The 14,185-nt window shown below is 36.2% G+C and overlaps 1 protein-coding gene across 3 annotated transcripts in view; it reads right to left on the bottom strand.

Moving 5' to 3' along the window:
- LOC138704766 (uncharacterized) overlaps positions 1-13,800 on the bottom strand; it is a 466,235-nt gene extending 452,435 nt beyond the window's left edge. Inside the window, exons 1-2 of one of the 3 annotated variants that reach the window (XR_011333426.1) lie at positions 13,625-13,800; positions 13,383-13,518 (exon numbers count right to left, since the gene is read on the bottom strand). The gene's annotated coding sequence lies outside the window, so the exon portion shown is untranslated. The remainder of the gene's footprint in view (positions 1-13,382; positions 13,519-13,624) is intronic. The other 2 variants (XR_011333424.1, XM_069832979.1) reach the window with 2 other exon arrangements.
- Between the last annotated feature and the right edge of the window lie 385 nt (positions 13,801-14,185).

The following is a 14,185-nucleotide window of genomic DNA, read 5'->3' as shown; positions in this document are numbered from 1 at the left end:
TTGAGGTTTTTTCCGGGGTTTTCCCTCAACCCAATACGAGCAAATGCTGGGTAACTTTCGGTGCTGGACCCCGGACTCATTTCACCGGCATTATCACCTTCATTTCATTCAGATGCTAAATAACCTAGATGTTGATACAGCGTCGTAAAATAATCCAATATACTTTGTCTTTTCGGGATTTACTTCCAAACCTATCGCCTTGCTTGCTTCAAGTAAAATTTGCGTGTTTTCCCTAATGGTTTGTGGATTTTCTCCTAACATATTCACATCATCTACAAAGACAAGAAGTTGATGTAACCCCTTCAATTTCAAACCCTCTCTGTTATCCTGAACTTTCCTAATGGCATATTCTAGAGCGAACTTAAAAAGTAAAGGTGATAGTGCATCTCCTTGCTTTAGCCCGCAGAGAATTGAAAAAGTATCAGATAGAAACTGGCCTATATGGACTCTGCTGCAAGTTTCACTGAGTCGCATTTTAATTAATCGAACTAGTTTCTTGGGAATACCAAATTCAGCAAGAATATTATATATCTCTTTTTTCATTGTATGCAATTCTATGTTTTTTTTTAAGAAATATCTGTACTGTCTATTGTAATTGGGGCTTTTCCCTGTTATAGAAATAAATAAATAAATAAATAAATAAATAAATAAATAAATAAATAAATAAATAAATAAATAAATAAATAAATAAATAAATAAATAAATAAATAAATAAATAAATAAATAAATAAAACTTCTCTCTTAACCAAGTCATATGCCTTTTTGAAATCTATGAATAACTGATGTACTGTACCCTTATACTCCCATTTTTTTCTCCAATATCTGTCGAATACAAAAAATCTTATCAATAGCCTATCTATTACGCCTAAAACCGCACTGATGATCCCCAAAATATCATCTACATATGGAGTTTATCTTCTCTAAAGAATATTGGACAAAATTTTATACGGCGTCATCAAAAGTGATATTCCTCGAAAGTTACTACAGTTAATCTTGTCCCCCTTCTTAAAAATAGGTACAATTACGGACTCTTTCCATTGTTCTGGTACAATTTCCTTTTTCCAAATAGCAAGTACAAGCTTATAAATTTAAGTAATTGATTAACTAGCGGACTTACTCGTGTTAGTTATGTAAGTTTGTGCGGCTTACAGCTGTTTCGGTGCTTCATCACACCATCCTCAGAGCCTACTAGATCTCGGCGTCATCTCGAACTTCTCTGCCTGTTATGTGGGTGCGTTTGATTGTTGAAAGGTGTTGAAAAGTGGAGTCAAATAGTATGTGTGTACTGAAATTGATCTGTGTGTGTTGAGAATTTGATCGGGGTGTGTTTTAGTGAGTTTGTATATTTCATATTGTTCTAGTGTGTTGAGTTTTTGGTTCTTGGGTTGTATGTGTAGGATTTCCATGTTCGCATTTATGTTATTGTATGTATGGTTAGCATTGGTTATGTGATCGGCATATGTAGATGTATTGTGTCCTCTGGTTATAAATTTCCCTAGATAATGTGCTTCCACTCTCTTGTATTAATTTTGCTGGAATTTGATCGGAACCTGAAGACTTGTACTTTTACAGATTTTCTAACTCAATTTCGACTTCAGAAAGTGTGGGTTCGGGTATAAATGGCTCAGCAGTTTGTATTCGAATTTCGTCCCAATTATTTCTATTTAGCCTATGTATATTTAGTAGTTTCACAAAATATTGTGACAGCGACGTGAGAATCGAACTCACGACCAGCGTCCCGCAAGAAAGCAGATCGCACAGGCTCCACGGAACATTGAGTGACGTCGCGCGGTGGAGAGAAGAGAGAGGGTGTATTACGTCAACGCAACGAGTCTGCGCGCAGCTGCTACTTGACGCAGTGGATGTGGAACGACCTTCTCGACTATTCCAGACGTCTGTCGATGTAGAGATATTGAGATAATTCTCTACACACCTGTAGAAGGTTCTCGCAACTATGATTTTGCTATAAAAGAGCAGGCGCCAGCGAACTAGAGCAGAGTTTTCAGTTATTCAGTCAGTGAGAAAGCCAGAGCAAGCAAGCCAACCGGAGTTCGACTCGAGTGTGCGTCCGCATCTGCGTCAGCATCCGAAGGCCTGAGTTCGAGTGCAGTGGACCGCAGTTGGAGGGACCTGAGTTCGAGTGCAGTGGACCGCAGTTGGAGGGACCCGAGTTCGAGTACAGTGAACTGCCTCTGAAGGTCTGTGGTTCGAGATACTGTGAACTCGAGTGACTGAGATAGAAGAACTGTGAACTGAGAACTGGTAGTTCTGATTTGTAAATAGTGCTTTGTAAATATTAGTTAAGATTAACAGTTCATTGTTGTGCGTAATAATCCAAGTAAACTGTCATTGTCGTCGGTGGAGTGCTATAACGAATACTGTGTTGAGTGAAGATCCAATTGTTGCCGAGAGCGTTTAAGGCGAATTGTAGAAAGGAATTATTGTTGTGAGGAATAAATTACATTGTTGTTACTAATAAAATTAACAATATCAATAACAATAACAATAACAATAATAATAATAATAATAATAATAATAATAATAATAATAATAATAATAATAAAGATAACAAGTGTAGGCTAGCTATCTTCCATTTTAAAGATCTAGCAGTACCTAACTGGAAATGAAGCTATAAGGGTACCATTGCTAAATTTAGGAAGAGCTTCACAGATATGGTTGAAAATTAGCTGAATTAGGCACAACGTGACTGTAGGTTAGTAAGGTCCTCGTCCTGTACTGATAACCTTTTCGTTCTTCATCAACCACAGAGAAGAGAAACAATGCAGATGATGAAACATATCTAGTTCTCGTTGATACTTTTATTGATATGTTTTACAACGTTTTATCAACTACAATGGTTATCTAACATTTGAGTGAAATGAAGGTGATAGGGTGATAAATAAATTCTGGGTACAGTGCCGAAAGTTACAAGCATTTGCTCTTAATGATTTGAAGAAAAACCCCGAAAAAAAAAAAAAAAACATATACCAGGTAACTTGTCCCAACCAGGATTTGAAACCGGGTCCGCTCGTTGCACAGTCGAACATGCTATTACCACAGTTTAGTATATACAGTCACGAAGCTTGAGTTGTGAGGGTGCTAGGAACAATAGACTGTGTCGGTACTATTTCGCATTGTCTGTAATGAGGCGATTCTAGCGATCCTAGTGGTTAGCAACTATCTATGGATGCATATTTACTACGTATTGAGCTTCGTGACTGTATATTTATTTGTCTATGGTATATACTAGATTGTGCTATTACTCCACAGTGGTGGATCTGTTGATATTCATAAGGCCTGTGATATTACATCTCAGCGGCAGTCCGTGATATAATTTGTAGGTGCAATTAACTTGTATCTATACATTTGGCGTCGCGCTCTAAGGCATCCTGCCTAGGACTCACGTTACGGAATGCGCGCTCGTTCGAGTCCTCATGGGGGAAGAAATTTTCTCATGAAATTTCGGCCAGTGTATGGGACCGGTGCCCACTCAGCATCGTGATGCACTTGGGGAGCTACGATAGGTAGCGAAAATCCGGTTCAGCAAACCAGCTATAACGGCTGGGGGGATCATCGTGCTAACCACACGATACCTCCATTCTGATTGGATGATCGTCCACCTCTGCTTCGGCATGTGAATGTGAGGCCAGCAGCCGGCTGGTCGGACTTGGCCCTTCAGGGCTGTAGCGCCATGGATTTACTTTTTTTTTTTTACTATACATTTTTACATTCTGTGAACGACCTTCAAATCATGCAAGTCATGCAACAGATTATCTTCAACAGAATGAAATATGAGAAAGGCAGTTTCTTTTTACAATTAAATTATGAATAAAACATTAACTATGTACAGAATCAGCTGTTATTAGATTTATGCCGATTGCCATCACCGTTTGCAATGCGTAGCTTAACGCCTGCGTTTGTAAAATTGTTAGGCCTACAATAGATGCGCGCGCTAGAGAAACGTGAGACTGCTCCGTTTGCAAAATTTCTACGGTAGATGCGTGCGCATGAGAAATGTGTAAGAACTCCGATCGTCAGCTGGGTGGCAAAAGGAATTGCCACACCTCGCTGGACTAAATGAAAACGAATTTTGTGTCGCTATTAAACGAATCGCTAGTCAGGAAAAAGGCTGGCTCACGATAAATCGGGAACTGAAACGACGAGAACGAGAGCGAAAAATTGTTTATATATATTTATTTATCTATTTATTTATATGAAAGTGAGTACGGGTATTTACAATTAACGAGAAGCTTACCGGAGCTCGGGAACAGAAACGGAACGTGAAGGTTGGCGAAGTTTTAATTTTCATTCTGTTATCAAAAAACCTATTTCGTCGTCGTATATAATACTGTGGCAATGAGGTCGTGAATTCGTGATATAATTTATTCCTCACCCAGAAATTCAGTAGAATCACTTTCAATATATGCTACGCGTAATGTGACCAGACGTAGGGTTGCCAACCCTCTCGTATTTCCCGGCATTTCCCTATTTGCCCCTTATTTTTAACAGTCTTCCGGCTCCCGTATTTTTCTTCTTTTCGAGCATTTTTCTCCCTTATTTTAGCATAATGTAAAACTCTTTATTCTTATTTATTTTACCGTGAATGATGATTTACGTGATGAATTTTGTTGTTCAAAGATAGCTTACATTAAAATATGCATTTTTTAAGAAGATAAATGGATTTTAGTGCTCACCTGTTTAAAATCAAACAATGTTAATGTTATAAATTTGGGGAAAAAATGGAGAGTTGTGTTGTTAGCATACCAAATAGTAATGCTCATACAAAGAGGGTGTTTTATCTTATGAACAATAATTATACAGATGTTCGAAACAGGAGCACGACACATCTAATCAAATCAAAGCTGCAAACTGCAGTCGACTTCAACTATTAGTACAATAAGGTTGTTTTTCATTATAACTGAACCGAATAATTAGTCAGTTTTCTATGTGAAATTCTGTCGATTCCTTAGGCTGGGCACAAACTTACCTAGAAAAACTGCTTTAAGAGAAAACATTTTTGCTTAAACATGCTCAAACATGTTTTTTCAATGATTAATATAGGAATGCCGCACACTTATCTAGCACGATACAAAAACTCTATACAGCATATTTAAGCAAGTTTAAACATAATTGAGCAAAGTGCATGAACGATGTACAGCACCGATTAAGCAACTTTAAGCATGATTAAGCAAAAAGCAAAAACGCTGTACAGCACGATACAGCAACTTTGAGCAGAGTTGGGAATGCTCGTCACACAAACACTGACCATTATTTAAAGGCAAAACATTTCGTTGTGCGCATGCGCATGGAATATGCAGAGCAGATAGAACGGAGGCCAGAGGGCAAAGGAGTCAGGTAGGCTACAGCTGAATAAAGATGTGAGATGTCACTCCAGTAGAAGCATGAGAAAGAGTAATCAAAGTACCAGTCTGCCAAATAATAATTGCTCTGTAGTAGAGACGATACAAATGCCATTACAAATACGAAGTCGAACTAAATAATAACTTACCGTACCGATAGTTGATTGTTCTGGATGGGTGCCGAGTGAACATCTAATCGTGCATGGATTAAAATCTTTGTATTATCTTTTTAATCAGTACATAATTCGCAATATATATTCTCAGAAAAAAACAAACGTTTTTGTTTCCAGCAAAGTAGTTTTGCTAGATAAGTATGCACCCAGTCTTAGTCTTCCGTATTTTCTTTAAAAAGTTGGCAACCCTACTACTATGTAAATTGAATTCTTAAATATTCCTCGTAATAAATTTTGAAGTTGATTAACCTGTGTTTATGTTGGCTGGGCTGTACCACGGTCGACCGTGGCCATAGACTTACTAAATAACCACCGTGGCTGTACTCATGAGAGAACGTCATTGGTCAATTATACACAACTAACATCAAAATGTGTAATATCGACTTTGCATATCGTTATTAACATACATATCGATATGCATAGTCGTTTCCTTTCTAGGTTTATTGTGAATAAAAAATCTTCACGTTCACGTCCTTCATTTCCAGTTCTCCCTCGTTCTGGTTGTCTTTCCCGGTTTATTGTGGACCAGCCTTTTAACTGAAATGCTACTGGGAAAAGTAACAATTCAATCTTGACTTAATTAAAAGAATATAATAAAAGTGGTCGTTGCGCAAATCTGCAACTAGGCCAGATACCGCCATTGCTACATTAGGCGTGAATTCTGGGAATCTATCTAATGGATTGGTATTTAAGATGATCTGGAGGAGCTTATATTAGAAAATTTTACGAAAATTATGAAGCAATTATCAAAAAGGGTAAATTACCAAACTGAATCGAATATGACAACTTGAACTAAAGGTTTGAGATAGAGATAAAGCTTCTTACCTTCCTCTTCAGCATATACTTATTCAGAGTATTATGAAGTATTGGAAGATCCAGTGCGGAACTATGAGGTTGAGGATCCCAATCAGTAAAGATGTCAGGTCTATCTTTTACCTGAATTTTGCAGCAGAGCATGTAGCCATTGCCCAGAATAAAATGGACTTAGAAGAATTACTTAGGAAATTCGATCGAGAATACCGTAAATGGGATCTCACTCATGTAAGACAACCAGATTTTTTAAAGAATTTTTATTACTGCACAAATCGGCACCGAAATTACCCGATTGACATTATTATTATTATTATTATTATTATTATTATTATTATTATTATTATTATTATTACTGAGACGGCCTTCAGATATGGAGGGTAGCTATGAATTTATTGAATAAGCAGGTGCGGACAGCAGATAAGGAGTGTTCCTCCAGCTTTGGAGTTGGGCGAAGGCTAACAACCCATCACCGCAAAAAAGAGCTTGTTACGAAAGCCCAACAACCTTCGAGAATAGGTTTGCCAACCCTCCCGTATTTCTCGGGATCTCCCGTATTTGCTCCTAATTTTTAATAGACCCCGGCTCCCGTATTATTCTTCTCTTAGAACATTTTCCGCCCTTATTTTGCATAATATAAAAATTTTTATTCTAAACATTTGATTTTGAATGATGATGGACAGATGTTCCAAACAAGAGGACGATACATCTAATCAAATCAGAGCTGCAAACTGTAGTCTAATTTTACTATTAGCCTACGCGGGACAAAAGTCTCAAAATACTCTTAACGTAAGCCTAGCTGCTGAAGTGTAGAATAATGTCAATTTTATTTGTCAATTTTCTATTTGAAATGTTGTGGATTCCTTAGCCTCTCGTATTTTCTTCAAAAAAGTTGGCAACCCTATAAGGTGCTTAGGAAAATATTTGAGGCTAAGAGGGATGAAGTTACAGAAGGATGGAGAAAGTTACACAACTCAGAACTGCACGCAATGCATTCTTCACCTGACATAATTAGGAACATTAAATCCAGACGTTTGAGATGGGCAGCGCATGTAGCACGTATGGGTGAATCCAGAAATGCGTAGAGAGAGTTAATTGGGAGACCTGAGGGAAAAATACCTTTAGGAAGGCCGAGACGTAGATAGGAGGATACTATTAAAATGGATTTGAGGGAGGTGGAATATGATGCTAAGGACTGGATTAATCTTGCTCAGGATAGGAACCGATGGTGGGCTTATATGAGGGCGGCAATGAACCTCCGGATTCTGTAAAAGCCATTTTTAAATCAGTATTATTATTACTATTATTATTGTTATTATTATTATTATTTATTACAGTATTATTAATATTATTATTACATCATCATCATTATTATTTCAAATATTAGATGGTACTCAGATGAAATGCCAGACTCCGGAAATCATAATATCGGTAACAGCCGTAGATTTGAACTGGATATAACTGTTATTTAAAAATGGAGTGGCTAGCGAGCGCGTTAACAATGGTCAGGGTTGCCAACTTGTGAGCTAGTATCTAAAGACTATTTAATTTTTAAAATCTGGTGCTTCTGATTGAGTACTTCACTGGCATATTCAGCTGTCTCGAGAAATGTCAAGAAGACAGCTCGCAGGAGCAAAAAGGTACAGCAATAAAGAGCAAGAAGTTCTCAGATACTAATGACTTGCAAGATAATTTTTCACATTATTTCCACATAATTCTGCTATAATTATCTACACAAGTATTACCTTAACTTTGTAATTGTATCAAGTAAGTTATACAATGTAAATTTTCATGAATATTCTTAGACTATTGCTTTCACTTATTCTGGTTTACTTTTTATTACTGCATATATTGGTTTCATTACTGAACACTGAAGAAAACCTTGAAGACAAGATCATAGTGAAGGAAGTTGACTGTTTAAACTTAGTGCTATAGTGAATGCAAAATGAACATTATGATCAAGAGATTAACAAAACAAAAAATCATCAGTGGTTTGAATTATGTGTGAAGTATGTGCGCTGAAATAAGAACAAAAGAGGAAACTACAAGCTATAGGATCAGAATATGTCTGTCGCAGTGCAAGGGTGTTCAGACTCGATTACTAGGAATGACGAACTCAGAAAAACAGTGAAGGCAGGGAAGAACTATAGTAGTACGGATAAAACAAAGAAAGAAGACTGAAATAGTTCAGCCACGTTTTAAAAATGGCCAATGGCCTAAAAAATTATATCAGTGGATTCCACCAGGAAGAAGAAAGCGCGGTCATCCAAAAAGATATCGAAACAAATGCATGCTTCAGACAATGTGAAATCGAAACAAACCAGGACACACGCTCAAGACAGAGAACTTTGGCTTTGGCTAGATAGCTGACGGCCGCATAATCTCAGTTATTATTATTATTATTATTATTATTATTATTAAATCACCGCAACAAATTATTTTAATATTGTAAAAGAAGATCATGTAATTATTACAATTTATAAAGTCTATAATAGCAACTAAATATTTGTAAAAAGTGGAAGCAAATATTCTCAATGGAAACAGATGAAGAATGGTGTAAGACAAGACTGCACTTTCTGAAAACTTCTCTTTGTTACTTATATGAACAACTTAATAGACCATTGGAGATTAGGAACTCATGGATGAATAATGATCATTTGATTAATAACCATTCAAATGTTAGAGATGCTCATTTTTGATGACCAAATTCTTATTATAAAACAGAAGACGAACTCCAATGTAGCATCTCAAAATTTTAGACATGCTCATTTCTGATGACCAAATTCTTATTATAAAACAGAAGACGAACTCCAATGTGGCATCTCAAAATTTTAGACATGCTCATTTCTGATGACCAAATTCTTATTATAAAACAGAAGACGAACTCCAATGTGGCATCTCAAAATTTTAGACATACTCTTTTCTGATTATCAAATTCTTATTACCAAAACAGAAGACGAACTCCAGTGTGGCATCTCAAATTTTAGACACGCTCTTTTCTGATTATCAAATTCTTATTACCAAAACAGAAGACGAACTCCAGTGTGGCATCTCAAATTTTAGACACGCTCTTTTCTGATTATCAAATTCTTATTACCAAAACAGAAGCCGAACTCCAGTGTGGCATCTCAAATTTTAGACATGATTTTTCTGGTGACCAAATTCTTATTACCAAAACAAAGACGAACTCCAGTGTGGCATCTACAACTTAGAACAATAGCAAGATAATTCAATTTGGAGCTAGCCTACCTATTAATAAAACCAAAGTTAGACCATGTTAGAATTGTGTTAATAATTCAATTCTTCAACAAGTTAATTTTTTTTCTTTATTTAGGCTATGAAATAAGTTATCTATTAGCCTACATTCATATGTCTATGAAAATATAAAAATCTACAACGATTATGGGAGTCATAAACTCAATTTTTAAACCATACCTAGTGCAAAAGTGCACTTGGCTCAAAATTTATTGGTAATAGCATTAGGTACAGACCCAGAAACAAAATCTGGGGCATCTGAATTTTCCAAGTTCCTGTTATAACATACTGCGCATGCTCAGTACTTCAAGAGGCCCAAATTTTGTTTCTGAGTCTGTACAAGCATAATATAAAAGAAATCGGAAGAAGTAGCACGTTTTTATGTTGATTTGGAGTTGTGCTTGGGCGTCGGTTCGATTTCCGCTTGGGCTGATTACCTGGTTGGGTTTTTTCAGAGGTTTTCACAACCATAAGGCGAATGTCAGGTAATCTATGGCGAATCCTCGGCCTCATCTCCGCAAATACCATCTCGCTATCACCAATTCCATCGACGCTAAATATCCCAATAGTTGATACAGCATCATTAAATAACCAAGTAAAAAAATCGGATTAGCATTGACTCACAATAGCAGAAATGCAGTCTATTAGAAAAAAACCTGAGTATTTACTTCTGGGTCATAAAATAAACTTGGACATAGGTAGGCTATTGAAAGAATTAGGCCTATCTGTGTAGCACATGTTGTAATTTGTTCAGGACTACAACCAAATGACTCATACATTACCAACCTAATAGGAAGAGAAATTTGGAACGACCAAACGAATGACTAGACTACTTGAGATTGTAACAGGCCACAAGGCCTAAAACGGAAAGGATGATGGTTATTATTATTCGTAGGTCCAGCATATGAATAGACATTATGGCATCATACTCTGCTAAGAATAATATCATCCAATCACTAGTACAACGTCAAAAATATTAAATAAAGCAATGATCAGCATGTAGGCCTAACCTATTTTTCACTTTAATACACTAATCTTTAGTTAAGAGATGCTTATCTGTAGGAGAGTACCATCCTTGGGCTGATCTACATACTAAAGGCTGGTTCACAATAAACCGGGAACGGAAACGACGAGAACGAAAATGGAAAAAAGGTTAAAATAAATGTATTTAAATGTGAGTATATTCACAATAGTTAATTGTGAATGCTCACATTTAAATACATTTATTATAACAATATTACCGTTCACGTTCTCGTTGTCGTTTTCGTTCCCGGTTTATTGTGAACCAGTCTTTAGGCTTGCCAACCGTCCCGTATTTCCCGGGACAGTCCCGATTTCGACCATTGCGTCCCGCATCCCAAAGTAATTTGCGCACGCATCAAAATGTCCCTATTTCATGGCATATTAGACATTTACAGCTGATTTTCGTTCCTATCATATAGTAGGATTTAGTCTGGATTGGAAGATATTTCCGCACAGTCTCATACAGACATGCTTCCAATATGTGACGAAAATGGAGAAATGATTCTATTACGCATGTTCAAGACAGAAATTTAATTCTCGGTGATGTGTCAACAGAGTGACGGGTGGAATGATCATAATACACAAGTTAGGTCAGGTTTGATCACAGGATACTTACTGAATCATCTATCCTCTGTGCTCATCTTATGCACTTTGACTTTAGTTTGGCGTCATTCAGTATTATGTGTACTTAGTTCCACTTTATATGTCATTCATTGATTTCGGAGAAAAATGGAGGAAAAAAATTTATACAAACACTTCTACGATATATATAGATATCAACGAGGACAACACCAAAGATTTATAAAGTACTTTAGCTCCTCAACTGTGATAAGATCTGATAGCTCTGGCGATAAATTACGTAAACGTCTTTGTGTTTTCCGAGAAGAGTGGCTGAAATCCTTTATGTAGGTAGGTTAGGATAGTTCGTGTTAGTTCATTTACGTTAAGTTTATATTAGCTTAATAATTACATCAATATGACGGGTCACGAGTTAACATTTCTTTTATAAGGAATTTATACTGTTTTTCAACTTGTTTTGTGGTGATTTTGGTAAGCTTTGTCATTTTTTTTACATATGAATCGAGGTGGTTCTGTTAATATATACATATTAGACATTACTGAAGGTGTAGGCCTAATATATTAAAAGTACTACTGTTGAATATGTAGATTGATAGGTGGAAATAATTAGTGCAATAAAATTGTCAATAACGTTTGTGTCCCTAATTTTTACTTGAGAAAGTTGGAAACTCTATATATACTAGACCTATGTATGATCTAAAACAAGGGGTGTTATTTTTTTAATTACACTTCTCACAAATAGTTTCAAAAAATAAAAAATAATGCACTTGAAATGACTGGGGAATAAATTATTAGCTTCGAGCAGAGTTTTCTGCTTTGTTAACCGTATGAATAGAACCCATGAATTGAACATTAAGAGCAAAGGAATTTAATCTATTGAGAAGTATATTTTAAACTTTCTTGAAAAGGTCATCAGAACGAGCTTCTTGAGCAGAAAAGGACAATAACTTACGGATTGTAATTTCATCACAACCATTCGCTGCTAGTTTGATGTAGGGGCCTATAAGTAATTATATTTCATTTATTGCTGTAAATATACCTTCAGTAATATCAAATTTTTTCAGATATATTACATTATAAGGACTTCTATAATATCCATTATGAGTAGGAACTAGGAAATGTCACAAAGTTCTATAGATGTATCGCTCGCAGGCAGCATATTACATATTTCCGAGTCTTTAAGTACCGGTCTTACCAGGGTGCGAATTAAGATTCAGATGGAGGAGGGATAGAATCTTAGATAGACAATACCATGCATAAAATTATTATTATCCTCATTCTATACGGCTCAACGCTTGGTCGCACTGAGTTGCTTGTCTTGCTTGCATCTTGATTACAATAATAATTATATCCATGAGCAAGCTTAAGATAAGATGTGTAATCCCTAAGTTATTGATTGTTGTAAGCTGCCATTGATGATAATACATCAAAATTATTTTCTTTGCTTTATACTGTACTTTATAAAGTATACTCGTATTAAAACTATTATATTTTGTGAGGAGGGATAGAAGTTATCCCTGGCAGGGATGTTAATATGAATTTATGAGAGGGGGGATAACGTTCCAATAGGGGGGAGAAATCCCACCAGTCCTCCGTTAATTCGCAACTACTAATAATGTATATCTCCTTCAGAATAGTAACCATGAACAATCCCATCTGTGAAATCGCATGGAAAATACGGCTAAATGATAAATTTGTTACTATTACATTATGTAAGTGTACGATCAATATCTCTCTTCCCGCCAAAACTTCGTGCTATTGTTGAAATCAACCGTAGTGCGCCATTATAAAACATGTCAGCCAACTACACATAAAATTTCCCTCTTTATCATTGGATACTTATTACTAAGTTATTACTACGAATTGTCCTCTGAATATTTTGTATACAGTTATTCACCTCCTTGAGAATTAGGCCTATGTTATAATCTAAGATGAATGTGTTTGCACTATACTGACATGAACTTATTCAATATGTCACAGTATCCCGGCATGCGTTAAAAATGGGCGTGTCCTTGCGCATACTGTTTTGTACACCCTCTGCCCACGCTTTCATCATCGGAATATGTAGTTGGCACAGCCACTGTACAGTAACCACGCACATATTCAGATAAATTTGGCAAGGGAAATAAGGATAAGCATTACACTTGCATGATCATACGAATGAAGATTTTGCAACACTCACCTGATCAGAGCTCATTCTGCTAGCCGCCATCTTGAATTCGCCAGAAGACATGGCCCAGCTGAAGCCCACGTGACGTCATTCCAATATCGAACAGCGTACATACCACGAATGCACGAAGGTCGCTCGGATATTACGTCTGTAAATCAATATTGATTGCTCGAGATTTGACTCCGTGATCTAATAACAGCGCTTTGGAGTTTAACATATTAATCATGACGTCAATAAACTTGTATAATGCATACCTATCTGTACCATCTGTATTGATTAGTGTTGGCTACTTCTAGTTAAACAACAGTGGATTTTAAGTAATAAGAAAAATAAAATGTATTAAACTCATTAAGTCATTGAGATGTTTCGTTGAAGATCACTGACATGCTTATATAATTACCCCACGAACGTATTTGAACAATTCAGTATGGCGACGCTATGGATGGAAAGAGAGTCGCTCTACGAAGCACCACAGTCTAGTATATACTGTCACGAAGCTCAATACTTAATAAATATGCATCCATAGATAGTTGCTAACCACCAGGATTGCTACTATCACCTAATGACAGACCCTTTCCCTAGCAGACGATAAAATGTATTGTACTTTCGATATCATGTGTTTTTGAAAAAATTAACACCTTTTTCCACCATTGTAATATGAAATACATAAGGTTTATATATTATTTTCATAAAGTATATATTATATTTTATAAACTCACCTTCCTGGATCTTTCGGAAGAAGGATAACTCTGACCTCTTTTTCTTACAATTTATAGTAATTACTACAAACGTCTCCTTGTCCCATATTATTAATC

This window comes from Periplaneta americana, chromosome 8 (assembly GCF_040183065.1).
Source record: "Periplaneta americana isolate PAMFEO1 chromosome 8, P.americana_PAMFEO1_priV1, whole genome shotgun sequence".
Classification (NCBI taxonomy): Eukaryota; Metazoa; Arthropoda; class Insecta; order Blattodea; family Blattidae; genus Periplaneta; species Periplaneta americana.
This window is presented reverse-complemented; position numbering and strand designations above follow the sequence as displayed.